Genomic DNA, 13,067 nt, shown 5'->3' with positions numbered 1-13,067 from the left:
TCTGTCTCCATCCGGACCACAGGGAAGCAGATTGTGAAATCTGCCTTGGGTTCTCCAAGCGCATCGTCAAGGATCGTCACAGTAAGTTGGCGCTGTAGCTCAACGCTAAGACCTCTACCCCGTGCAGCAAGCTGGGGCATGCATCATCCTGGACCGGCCAGACTGAGGAGCGGGCTTCTAAGTGCTTTTGAGGATGCTCCATCCGTGGGGGCCCAATACGAGGCTAAGCACTGCCAGTCCGTTTCAGTTGCGGTCGCTGCGCAAGCGGTTACCGTGACGGGCAGGGTGTGTTCATCTTCCCCATCTGCCTCTATCTCCAGTCATCGCTCCAGCTCCTCCTCAAAGAAGAAATCTGCTAACGCAGGGAAGCTGCGGTAGAAGACGGAGAAGACAAGGCGCAAGGAAAGGTATCCGACCTGCCCCTGAAGGCCCAGGTGGTCCAGACGAAGTCATCCTCGACCTGGTGAAGGGGGCTGACCCGGCGGCTCCCAGAGGGGCCCGAGGCGGGAGGCCTCGGCCAAGCCGGTGGAGAAAGTGCTGGAGAAGAGGTTGCCATCCCCAAGCCTGAGACCGACCCCTCAGGATACAAAAAGGGAGGGGAGAGTGAAGGCCTTAACAGTGTTCCAGGGCACAGATATTTCTTCCTCTGATGAGGCGTACCTGGTGTCTGTTATCACAGTCCCGGAGGCTGTGGGGAGCAATGACGGCCGGCCGAGGACGACTGCGGCGGAAACGCTGAGGGGCACGCGGCAGGAATGCAGACTATGTGGGCGCTGGGCCCAAAAAGCCTACCTTTAACCCTTCCACCCCCCCTTGATAACTTCCCGGGACGTGTCGCTGGACATGCTTTCAACTCTCAAAACCCTAGTGTTGGAGATCCAGAAGAGGAGGCCGACGGCACCTCCGGCACTAGGGATACAGGGACGGACACAGCGACTACAGACGGCGGCAGCATTTCTCAGCTGCTGAGGGCTTCTCCCACAGACTAAGTGGGGTCATTCCACACCATGGTCGCCCGGGCGTTGAGTTCTTCCATCTGATGCCAGAATGGACCCAAGAAGTAAGGTTTCCTTTACCAACAACGTGAGACCAAAAGGAAGATCCTGCTGGCGGTACCTCTCCTGGACTATGTTTGGGGATGAAGGCCTGGCACTGATGAGAAACCCAGCCTCAGCCCCAGCAAATAGGGATAGGCTGGAGAAGAAGTACCAGGTGCCAGAAGCTGCACCCAAGTGCCTACAGTGGCAGCCCTCCCCGGACTCGGTGGTCTCGGCAGCAGCGAGGAAGAAGTCTTCTAATCCCTCATCTTCAGCCTCCGTTTCCCCAGACAGCGAGGGGAAGAAGTTGGACGGCACAGGTAGGTAGGGAGTCGCCGTCTACCACACTGCAAGGACAGTCCAACTCCTGTCTAACTTGGGTTCTCAATAAACTTTGCGAAGTCCTGCTTGACTCCATCGCAGGATGCATGGTTTCTGGGAGCCCGACTCAAGTGTCGTGCCTGGCGTCATCGTCGGAAGAAAGGATCGCGGCCATCTTGGGCAAGGTACAATGGCTGTTGGCCCTGAAGATCGCACTGGTAAGATCCATCAAGTCCCTGCTCGGGGTGTGCGCGCACATCTGTCCGCCAGCGCAGATTTTCAGATCCCACCTCATCAAGAGACAGTCACGACAGACGCCTCCCTGGAAGGAGTAGGAGCACATTCCAGAAGTATTCATTTAAGAGGCCTGTGGCTACTGGAGGAATGGAGGAAAAGTCATTGAACATCAACGTGTTGGAGCTGCAGGCAGTGTTTTGGGCCCTCAAGTCCTTCCTTCCGTCCCTCAAGGGCAAAGTGGTATGGGCCTTCACGGACAACACCACCACGATGTTCTACATCTGGGAGCATGGGGGAACCAGATCCCCGGACCTCTCCAAGAGGCGCAGGACTTTTGGCACTGTGCCGTAACTCAAGGGTTGTTACTCCTCCCGTTTCATCTAGCAGGAGCGACCAGCAGGGACCTCGCCTGCTCCACTTCCATCCGGAGCCAGGTGAGTATGCCCCCGAGAGCCTAGAGCTCTCTCCGCCATCTTTAGGCCTTGGGGTCTTAAACACCCATGGCCCCAGGCCACCTGAGGCCATAGCCTGCCTGCCTCCCCAACCCGCTCCCCCTTCCTGGCGAGAGCCCCTCTGCCTCACGATACCACCACCCCCCCCCCCCCCTTGATTGGTCTACCAAAAGGCCATAACTGACCCTCCCAGAGTAGCCCTCTGCCCGGCAGCCCCTGCGGCTAAGGGCCCAAGGACAAGGGCGGTTCCCACATTGGCGGTGCCAAGATGTGTCTGCAGGTGTCAGCAGGGGAAGCCAATGAAGCCACCAGACACCGACAGAACTAAGTGCTGGCATGGGTGGGGGCCGGGGAGGGGGTAGAGCAATTACTCTACTCCAGAAAGCTGCTACCACTCTAACTTACCTTTCAATGGCCTAGATTGCTACAAACCTACACCATGCATTATTAGAGAGATATGTGACCACCAGCCTAAACCTATTCATGGCTGGGCAGCAAACACTGCCTGCATTATGTTAACTAGTACCATACCCGGAGAGAACCACGAAGATTAGCCTGCGCCAAATCTAGACAGAAATGTGATTGTTAGCATATGCCACACGTAGATGTAATTCTCAAGCTTAGCCCGCGTCGCATCTAGATAGAAATGTGATTCTTAGCATGCACCACACTTAGAATTCTGAACCTAGCTTGCGTCGCATCTAGATAGAAATGTGACCGCACCTAGATGGAATCCCACAATTGCAAGGACAGCAATGCCAACTAACCAAACAACAATTCCATCCCTCTGCATACACCTCTCAAACTATAATCAAACACAACCAGAAGCCTAAAATGCAGCAATCCGCACAAACTTCACAACAATGCAACAACAAAACAAACCACACATAGACTTGCACAACAGCACATGACTACAGACCCTAAAACACCCCAAACCCAGCCAACGGACCCACTGGGCTGAGGCTGTCAACAGCACATCACTGCTTTCTTGCACTTTTCCAGCTTATTCCCACTAACCCACCCCATCTCCTCCCCTTTTTCAGAGCCACCAGAGCACCAGGGGAACCACTTCGGTGGTGATAGTCCGCGGTACAAATGTCCATTAACATTAAGAGGAGTGAAGAACACAATCGCCGACTCTCTCAGCAGGGAGCCGCGCTCTTGCCCAAGTGGCAACTTCGGCAGGACCAAGTGGATCACCTGTTCCGCAGATGGGGTGGGGGGGGGGAAATACCCAGATCGATCTGTTTGCTACGGTGATGAACACCAAGTGCCAGAGGTTTGCCAGCAGGTTTCGCCAGCCGGGGAGCATGGGGGACATATTCTATCCCATGGGACGGCCTATTTCTGTATGCGTTCCCGCCGTTGCTTCGACTAATCACTTCAGGCGGACCCGGTGCAGGATGATCCTCGTTGCCCCGCCATGGCCGAGGGTCCTCGGACCTTCTGGACTTGTCAGCGTTCCCTCCAGCAAGCTTCCAGCGGATGCAGAACTCGCGAGGGAAGGAGGTGCAATTCTGCACCACAACCCAGGATCGCGGAGCCTGAAGGCTTTGCTCCTGCAGCACTAGAGTTTGGGGGCTACGATCTCCCAGCGGATTGCAAGGAGGTGCTCCCCAAGGCCAGAGCTTCATCTACTCTCAAATGCTAACGGTACAAGTGGAAGAGGTTTGCCGTTTGGTGCCGTAATCAGAAGATCGACCCTCTACGAGTCATTGCTCTGCAGGTACTGCCCTATTTGCTGTCGTTGGGCAAGGCAGGACTGGCCCATGCTTCCATCAAGGTTCATCTGGCGGCTATTTGCCACTACACCTGATCTCCTGGACGATCATCCCTATGCTTGCATCGTTTGGTCAAGGAGTTTGTGAAAGGGCTATCCCGCCGGTGAAGGCTCCGGCCCTGTTAGGGAGAATGCTGATAAATGTGCGAATTCCCTTCACCTTAGAGACCCCCAACAACTGTGCTGGATTATGAGGACTTTTCTTTTTTTTTATCTGGAGAAAGAGTGAGCTTTTTTTCCCACTCTCGTATTTTGATGTGTTTTACTCTTGTGCTCTTTGATTATGTAGTTTTAGATAACTCTTCATGTGTCACACTGCACCTTCAGTGCAGTGACACAGGGATGTCTTTTTAAACCTCTACAAGGTTTAAATACCTTCTCTGGGATAAACTACTGTTTCCCAGAGAATGTAAAGTTAAATTGACTTTACTAGTCTTTTTAAATTCCTAGACCCAGCACACACACACTTCCTATAGAGTGCTGGAGGGGTTACCTAGTTTCTGATGCTTGTTAATCTGCTTAGAATCACCTGCTGTGCATCTGGTCTGACATCCAGTGGTAACCGCAGAGTATTGCATCTGGTCTTTCTGGGACCGAAAGGGGACGTTCGCATAGGCGTGTCTGTAACACTATCCCTTTCGTGATGTGTAGTGTACCCAAAATACCTCACGTGCCGAAGTCCCTCAGATTGTTTTTTTCCGCCCAGATAACTGGTCGCCCCATTGCAGAGCTCTTCATAAGAGACGTTGTTTATCCTTGTTTACCGACTTTGTCGGTTTACTTCCCCAAAGTCACTTTGGCGGTGCTTCAAGATACTTCAACGAAGACTACAGGAACTTTCTGCGGCGGACCTCGACGCCTAAAATCCGGCGGCAGTCATCCACGTGACCGAACCCTCTGGGCGGCATACACAGTAGGGAGAGTGGGGTCGGGTGGTCATATCTTTCGCTGTGTCTTTCCTCTTCCCCCTTTTTTCCCCATAGGTCTGGTCATCTTTTTTTTTAATTACCTTTCGCTATGAAAAGGACACCATTTAGGTTTTGCCCCTCTTGCAGGGTCAGGTACCCGTGGAAGAATGAGCACGATAAGTGCATTAATTGTCTACCCCTTGACCACGAGGAAGCGTTGTGCAAGGCTTGTAGACTCCTTCGACCCTAAACTCTTAAGGAGCTCCCCCTTAAGCTGTCGGCCGCCTACGGCATGTTGCGGGCTGGATCTTTGCCGGGGGCACCAGTGATGACCAAGCATCCGTACCGGATGTCATTGACCTTACGGCGGACCCTCCTCGGTCCGCTACGCCCGTCCCCCGATCCTTCCAGGCTGACTTAAGTCACACTACAGTGACAACACCCGGCGACAGGGGCGTACATAAAACCCTCACTAAACGCACAACCCCTCCCCCAATTTCGACGGCTTTGTCGAAACGGGTGAAAGCGCCAACAGGACAGCCGGAAATTTAGATGGTTTCCTCTGATCAACAGCCTTCCCCGCATCCACAGCAGCGTATTGCGACTGGGCTTTCAAAAATGAAGGGCGCTACTTCAAATCACACTTGGCCGGTGAAGTGCGCTCATCCGAAGCCCCTAAGGCACAGGTGGGACAAAAATCTACTGTTGGGCCTTCTAGTCAATCGGTAGGTGAAAAACCTACCGCTAGGCCTCCTACCTCTAGGCCTACGACACCCCGATTCGCCGGACATCCCAGAGTATCGCGAGGACCACTACAGCAGTGTGGTTGATGCCTAGGGAAACGTAGAAACGGAAGGAGCGTGCCACGTACCCCGATGCTCGCGAAGACTTTGAGGCTAGTCTGCAGCATTTATCTATCGCTATTGCTAATAACCTTCGGTGCCTAAAGGCAAGAAAATTAAGATTTTCCACCGTTTACACCTTCTGGTTCATCTGAATGGACCAGGGAAAAATTTGAAGGGTACATGGATGGCCTGGAAAGGATTGTCGCTCTCTGAGCACCCTACACCAAACAGACCTCATAAGGATCCTCTTTCTATGTCAACCTTAAGATTTCCTGGAAATTTAGATTTTGATGCTCGTTAATCTGCTTAGCATCACATTTTTTGCATCTTGTCTTTCGGGAACCGAAGGGGGACGTCGGCATAGGCGTGTCTGTAACACTATCCCTATCGTGACGTGTGTAGTACCCAAAATCCCTCATGCGCCGAGGTCCCTCAGATTGTTTTTTTCCGCCCAGATACTGGTCGCCCTATAGCGGAGCTCTTACTAGAGAAATTGTTTCTTTACAGAGTTGTCGGTTTATTACCCGTTAAGTCACTTCGCCCAACAAGAAAATCTTCGATGAAGACTACGGAGGAATCGTCTAAGGCTGTGGTTTTTTGCGCCTAAGATCCAGCAGCCAAATTTTCCACATGGTCAGGCCCTCTGGCCGAACTTAATAGTTGGGAGAGTGGGGTCAGGGTAGCCATATTGTTTAGTATGTCTTTCCTTCTTTTCCCTGTTGGTCTGGTCATCCTTCCCTTTTACTATGGAAAGGACTCCTTTTAGGTTATGCCCTAAGTGTAGAGTCAGATATCCTTGGTAGGGCGAACACAGGACGTGTAACGCCTGTTTCCCTCAAGAGCACGACAAGAAGAGGTGTGCGGCGTGTAAACTCTTTCGGCCCAAGACCCTTAAGGAGCATCGTGTAAAGCGGTGGGCCGCGTACGGTATGTCATGCGTGGAGTCCCCTTCCTCCACTGCCACGCCAGCTGAAGGTGACAGGGTACTTTGGATGACCAAACGTCCAATGCGGATGCTTCTAGGTCCGCCGCGCCCATCCCCGACCCTTCCAGGCTCAACTCTGGTCTTGCTACAGGGACTACACACGGGGCGTAAAACGCATCGCACTAAGCACACAACTCCTATGCCAATTTCAACGCCTTCGTTGAAAGGCGAAAGCGCCAACGGGGCCGCCGAAGTCTTTGCCGGTTCCCTCGGATTGTTCAGATCCAAAGCCTTCCCCCGTATCCGCAGCAGCGTTTTGCGACTGGGCAATCAAAACAAACCAAGGGCGCTACTGCAAAACCTTCACGCGTGAAGTGCGGGAGCCCAACGCTTCGGCAGTTTCCAAGGCCTCAGTATGCCCGAAAACTACGTCTAGGCCTCTACCCGGAAAACCAACCGCTAGGCCACCTAGTGCTGTGGACGGTATTACAACTGCCAACAAATTGGAGCCTTTGTCTCGCGTCGATTTGGCGACTATTGAAAGTAGCATCGGAAGAATCGCAGCAGCGGTGGGCCTTACTCCGGTTCTACTTAAGGTTATGGGCCAATCCGCTAAAAAGATTTTGGCAGATTGGATTCCCAATTCTGATGAGGCTTATGTAGATGGTCTAGAGCCTCTCTCCGACACCCTTAGAGGTTCCCTCGACGCCGCAGTGCAGAGAACGTTGCTTCTCCTCGAGTAGGCCCGTTTGGGTCCTCTAAATGGACTACAGAAAAATGTGGGTTGTATGGATCGGCTGGAGCGGATTATCAGTTCTTGTGATCTTCTGCCCCCGAAAAGGGCTCGGGTAGACCCTAACCCCCAAATTCAAGTAGATCAGTCTCATGTTTTCCAACAAGATGTGATCCATATGGATACTTGGACATCTATAATGAAGAAGCAGCGTCTTTTCTCGAACTATGAGGAAGATCAACAGGATACGACTGACAACTGGGAGGAAACCCAGCAGGAAGGTCAAGACCCTTGGACACAGCAAGATCAGGACTCTGATATTTTGTGCCTGGACTCTCCTCCGTCCAACCCGGCTCGGCAGGCCTCCCCTGTGGATGACCAAATGACTCAACTCCATGTTGGAAAAAGCGGCAGAATAATTCAAAATTGCCACTCAAGAGGCGGTACCGGAGCAGGATTTCGTGGAGGATATTAAGGAAAAACTTCTGGCGAGTCAATCCATCCCCCTCCTTAACTCTGTTAAGAGACGAGTAGCACCCTCATTGGTCACACTTGCTCAGACACGGGCAGTGAACCAGAGAGTCAAAATTATTTCGGCCTTCTCCTACTGACCCTCTGTATATCAAAGGGCATGCCATCCCAGACTCGCTGGAAGTGACTACCACTCGAAAGAGGGCAGGGGTACCCATTGCCACGGGAGAATCGCCACCGGACAAGGAGTCTAAAAGGTTGTATCCCCTGGGCAAACGTCACATCAGCAGCTCCATACACCATTTGGGTTTCTAATAATACTACATTATTAGCAAGCTATGCTGATGCCCAATGGAACTTACTCGAAGAAAGCCTCCAGGAGATCCCTGAACCCGCCAGAACAACCTTCTCGCCATTGTTTCGGAGGGAAAACTGGTTAACCAGAATGTGGTGAAGAACACCCTGGACACTGCGGAAACTGCAGGCAGGTCTCTTGCACAAGGGACTCTACTGAAAAGACACGCATGGCTGCGTACATCAGGATTTAGACCTGAGACTCAGGCCTCCCTCATTAATAAACCCATTGAGGAGATTAACCTCTTCGGGAAAGCAGTGGATGAAGCGTTGGAGACAGCCAAGAAGGAGCACGAGACTGTAAGGTCTTTGCACCAGATCACAGAAACCCTCCTCCCAGAGGGGTGGTAATTTGGCGGGCCTTTCGAGGGCAAGCCCGTGCTGGTCAAAACAACTACGGCATGGGTAACTTCAACACAAATCAAGCATCTGGAAGCCCTACTTACTACCCCTCAAGGGGTCAGAAACGCGGCAAAGGTAGAGGCAGAGGCCTCAATCTCAGAGGAGCCACAGCCTCTGGTCAGAAATGACCACCAAGTCCAGGTCCCCTCCCAGGTCTTCCTGGTCGGGGGGCGATTAACATCTTTTCTCAAGGCATGGGAGGGGATAACTTCCAACCAGTGGGTTTTAAAGACGGTCGCCCACGCTTATTGCATGGAATTCGCCCGACCTCCACAGTTCAGACCGCCACGCTCACGGTGCCTTTTACCGGACCATCTGGAGATCCTGATTCAAGAGGTGGAAGCACTGCTGGGAAAGGACGCCATAGAAGCCGTCCAAATTCTTAAGGTAAACAAGGGTATTTATTCAGTGTACTTCCTTGTACCCAAAAAGGATCTCGCCTTGCGTCGTGTTCTAGTCCTGTTCCCAGCGAACAAGTTTATAAAACCCCAGAAGATGCATACTTTCATATTTCAATGTTGCCAACGCGCAGAAAATACCCAAGGTTCATGATCCAGGACAAACACTACCAATTCAAGGTACTCCCCTTCGGCATCGCCTCGGCTCTTAGGGTGTTTACCAAAGTCCTGGCAGTGCCAGCAGCACACCTGCACAGACTATCATTCCCAGTTTACCCTTACCTCGACGATTGGCTCATTACGGGGGAGTCGTTCGACGCTTGTTTTTCGAACACCCAAAAAACAGTAGATCTCCTTCAGTCTGGGTTTTTCAATCAACGAAAAGAAATGCAGCTTAGTCCCCAGCCAAGTAAAACAATTTCTGGGAGCGCTAATTCGGACGGAAGACTGTTTTGTCTTCCCCTCCAGCGAGAGGGTTCAGAACATGCTCTCAGATTCCTCAATTTGTAGCCAGTCGGGAGGTGAGGTTATGCAAGGGATGATGGCGTCATGTATATACTTGGTTCCCCACGTGCGGCTGCGCATGTGTCCAATGCAAGAGTGGCTCAACAGCCAGTGGTGTCAGGCCAGCGGACAATGGGAAGATCTGTTGTCTCGCCAGCCCTCATTCTCTCACTGCATTGGTGGTCAAGAGAAAACCTCTTGAAGGGGAAGACCTTCACCACCCCTGCAGTGGAAACCACTCTCATGACAGACTCTTCTCTCACAGGTGGGGGGTGGGAGGGGGGCCCTCACCTGCTTCAGCAGACAGCACACAGAGTGTGGTCCCCTCAAGTAGCGTCCAATCACATAAACTTACTGGAGCTATTAGCTGTGTTCAAAGCATTGAATGCCTTTCAGATGCAACTGCAGGGGAAGACTATGCTGATCCTAACCGACAGCACTACAGCAATCTAATACCTGAGCAAACAGGGGGGCACTCACTCTGCAGGGCTATCAAAGCTGTCCCAAAACATTTGGATGTGGGCTCTCAAACACAAGATGTTTTTGTTGACCCAACATGTTCCAGGGGAACTCTATCTTCTGGCAGACATACTCAGCAGAGATTTTCCTCTTCCAGAAGAATACGAATGGCGACTGTATGAAGACGTCTTCGCAGAATGGGGTTTCCCAGAGATCGACCTGTTTGCTACTCGGGAGAACGCTCAATTCCAAGACTACGCCTCCAGGGACCCCCAGAACCGATCCAAGGGGAACTGTCTCTGGATAACTTGGTCGGGGAAATTTGCCCAAAAACTCTGAACTTGGCAGCCTGGTTCCTGAGATCATAGTTTGGACACCTGCAACTCCCTCAGAGATGCATGGACAAACTCAGGGAAGCGAGGAAACCTAATACACGTTATTGCTATGCCAACAAATGGAAACGTTTTGTCATCTGGTGTAATTCCAAGGGCGTCAATCCCATTGATTGCTCACCTTCACACATTGTGTTGTATCTTACCCACCTGTTGGACTCTGGGTTAGTCTTCAATTCCCTAAAGGTTCATCTGGCTGCTGTCAGCCTACACCACATCACAACAAAAAGTATTGTGGTGGAAAATACCTGTGATTAAAGCCTTTATGGAAGCGGTTAAGAGGATTTATCCTCCCATCTCTCACCCAGCCCCTGGATGGGATCTGAATGTGGTTTTGACCAGGCTCATGTGAACCCCCTTTGAGCCTATGCATAAAGCAAGTCTGAAAGACCTAATTTATAAAACAGCCTTCCTAGTGGCTATCACTTCTATCAGAAGGGTTAACGAACTACTGGCTCTTTCTGTTTTAGACCCCTTTGTTACAGTCCACAAGGATAAGGTAGTTCTGCGGACACATCCCAGGTTTGCGCCTAAATTCATCTCGAAGTCCCATGTGAACCAGTCAATCGAACTACCCACTTTCTTCCAGAACCCTACTAACATGGCCGAAAGAAGCCTTCACACACTAGACGTGCGCAGGCAGTCATGCTTTATCTGGAAAGAACTAAACCACTAAGGAAGACTAAACAATTCTTCATTTCAGTGGCAGCTGGTAGAGATGGGGATCCTGTCTCTAAATCAGCTATCTCAAGGTGGATTGTCAAATGCATCACACTATGTTTCTCTCTTGCTAAGAGGGAACTGCCCTTTAAGCCTAGAGCACACTCTACTCGAGGCACTCGGGCATCCATAGCATTCATTGCAAATGTTCCTCTTGAGTCCATTTGCAAAGCGGCAACCTGGAGTTCTGTACACACCTTTACAAAACACTATTGCCTAAACAGACCTTCTAGATCTGATTCTCTGGTGAGACGAGCAGTATTAAGACATCTTTTCACTACTGCTCCTTCTCGCAACCCACCTCCAACTCCGGGTACTGCTTGCTAGCCTATGCACAGCATGTGAATCTAATCATATTAACAAGCATCAGAAGACATGCGTTACTCATTGTAATAGCATTTCTGATGATTGTATCTGCTTAGATTCACAATCGCCCATCCTACCTCCCCGCTCGGGTGGAAGGAACATAGACGTCTTACTACTTTCTTTCTTTTATGTACTCACTCACAATACCCTTGGGCTCCCTCGCGGCAGAAAAAATACAATCAGAGGGACATTGGAGAATGAGGGATTTTGGGTACACTACACTTCATGATAGGGATAGTGTTACAGACCCGCCTATGCCGACGTCCCCTTTCGGTCCCCGAAAGACAAGATTCAATACTCTGTGGTTACCACTGGATGTCGGACCATATGCACAGCATGTGAATGTAAGCAGATACAATCATCAGAAATGCTATTATGGTAAGTAATGTCTTTCCTCCACTCAAGAGTTGCAGCTCCCTCGCAGGACTGCTGGAGATTGGCAGCAAGACGTGGCTCTTCCTGTACAGCAGCAGAAGTTGGTCACCAGGCCTCTTTCAGACGGGTCACCGGTCTCCTCACAGGTCTCACAGCTTGACAGTAGTATTAGTTCCTTCAGGTTTCTCCAGGATCTCTCAAGAGTGGGTAAAGGGGTCCTCTTATCCCAAAAGCCAGGTAAGAGCACAAACTCCCAATAGCAGAACTGGCCCCCTGCACACAACCCAGCAGTGGTCCAATCGGGACCACTGGCAGGAACACTCGTGCATATCACTCAGAAACCAGTTTGTGGATTGGAACATGACGGTCCCAGCCCACATACTGCCAGCAAACACATAAAAGCTTCCAGTAGCCCCCCAAAAGCCTCTGCTTTCTTGGGCACTGGAAGTCCATTTAAGGATTTTCCTGGCCTGACAGACCCGGGTGGATGGCAAAAAGACATGGTGGCCAAAGGGCAAGCACAAAACTTTGTGGCATGGCCATGTTTAGTCACTAGCCAGTTAGCAGCCAAACATGGTAAGGCTAAAACGAAAAGCACCAAAGAATTGTTTAAAGTCACTGCTGCTCCCAGCCTGTCCATTTAGCACACGTATCCAAAAATCCTTTGAGCTTTAGTCTAGGGCAAAAACAGAAGTGCACCCCATTGTACTGCATTGTAAGATCCATGGTACAATGATAAAAGTTACCAAAGTAGTAACGTCAGTATCATGGCTAAGGGAAACAATGTTTCCCGGTACTGACATCCTGAAGGACATGCCAGTTACCCCATAACAGATGAGCAAAAGCCAGTGTAGTGAAGCTGGAGGCTTCACTGCACAACACAACAGTAGGTTGTTTCAAAAATGAAAAGCAACACATTTGGGGGAGCATTAAAAAAAATGGAAGGAAAGGTGCCGTAAAGAGATCTTTCCTAACACTGCACCATATAAAACATTTGTAACATGATGATCTGTTGCTTAACATTCACATTGGTTTTCGTGCAGTGTTAAACCTGATCAAAAAGCCAACTTCGTTAACTGGTATGGAATTAATGAATGGTTTTAACTTTGAACGAAGGGCAAAGCTCCAATACTAAAGGTTTATATTCGAAAATGATTTAAAAGTAAACCAGTGAACTTGTTCTGCCATGGTGACCACTGTTGCAGAGAGCAACATCTGCAGCCTTGCTTAGGTGTGTTGCTTTACCAGAAGAAGGTACGGTCGCAACAACAGATATGCTTCCCAACAGACATTGAGTGAGGCAGGTCACCTTGAGAAATATTTTTGATTGTTCATCCTCAAAACCACATTCATTTTTACCATCTTGCTTGAGAAAAGGTACAAAGGTT

General features: G+C 50.6%; 1 protein-coding gene across 4 annotated transcripts in view; it reads left to right on the top strand.

Annotated features, from left to right (window-relative positions):
• RBM10 (RNA binding motif protein 10) overlaps positions 1-13,067 on the top strand; it is a 464,414-nt gene that overhangs the window by 138,868 nt on the left and 312,479 nt on the right. The gene's annotated exons all lie outside the window — the stretch shown is intronic.

This window comes from Ambystoma mexicanum, chromosome 2q, assembly GCF_040938575.1.
Source record: "Ambystoma mexicanum isolate Mex_15411 chromosome 2q, UKY_AmexF1_1, whole genome shotgun sequence".
NCBI lineage: Eukaryota > Metazoa > Chordata > Amphibia > Caudata > Ambystomatidae > Ambystoma > Ambystoma mexicanum.
The sequence above is the reverse complement of the archived record's forward strand: the minus strand, read 5'-3'. Positions and strand labels throughout refer to the sequence as shown.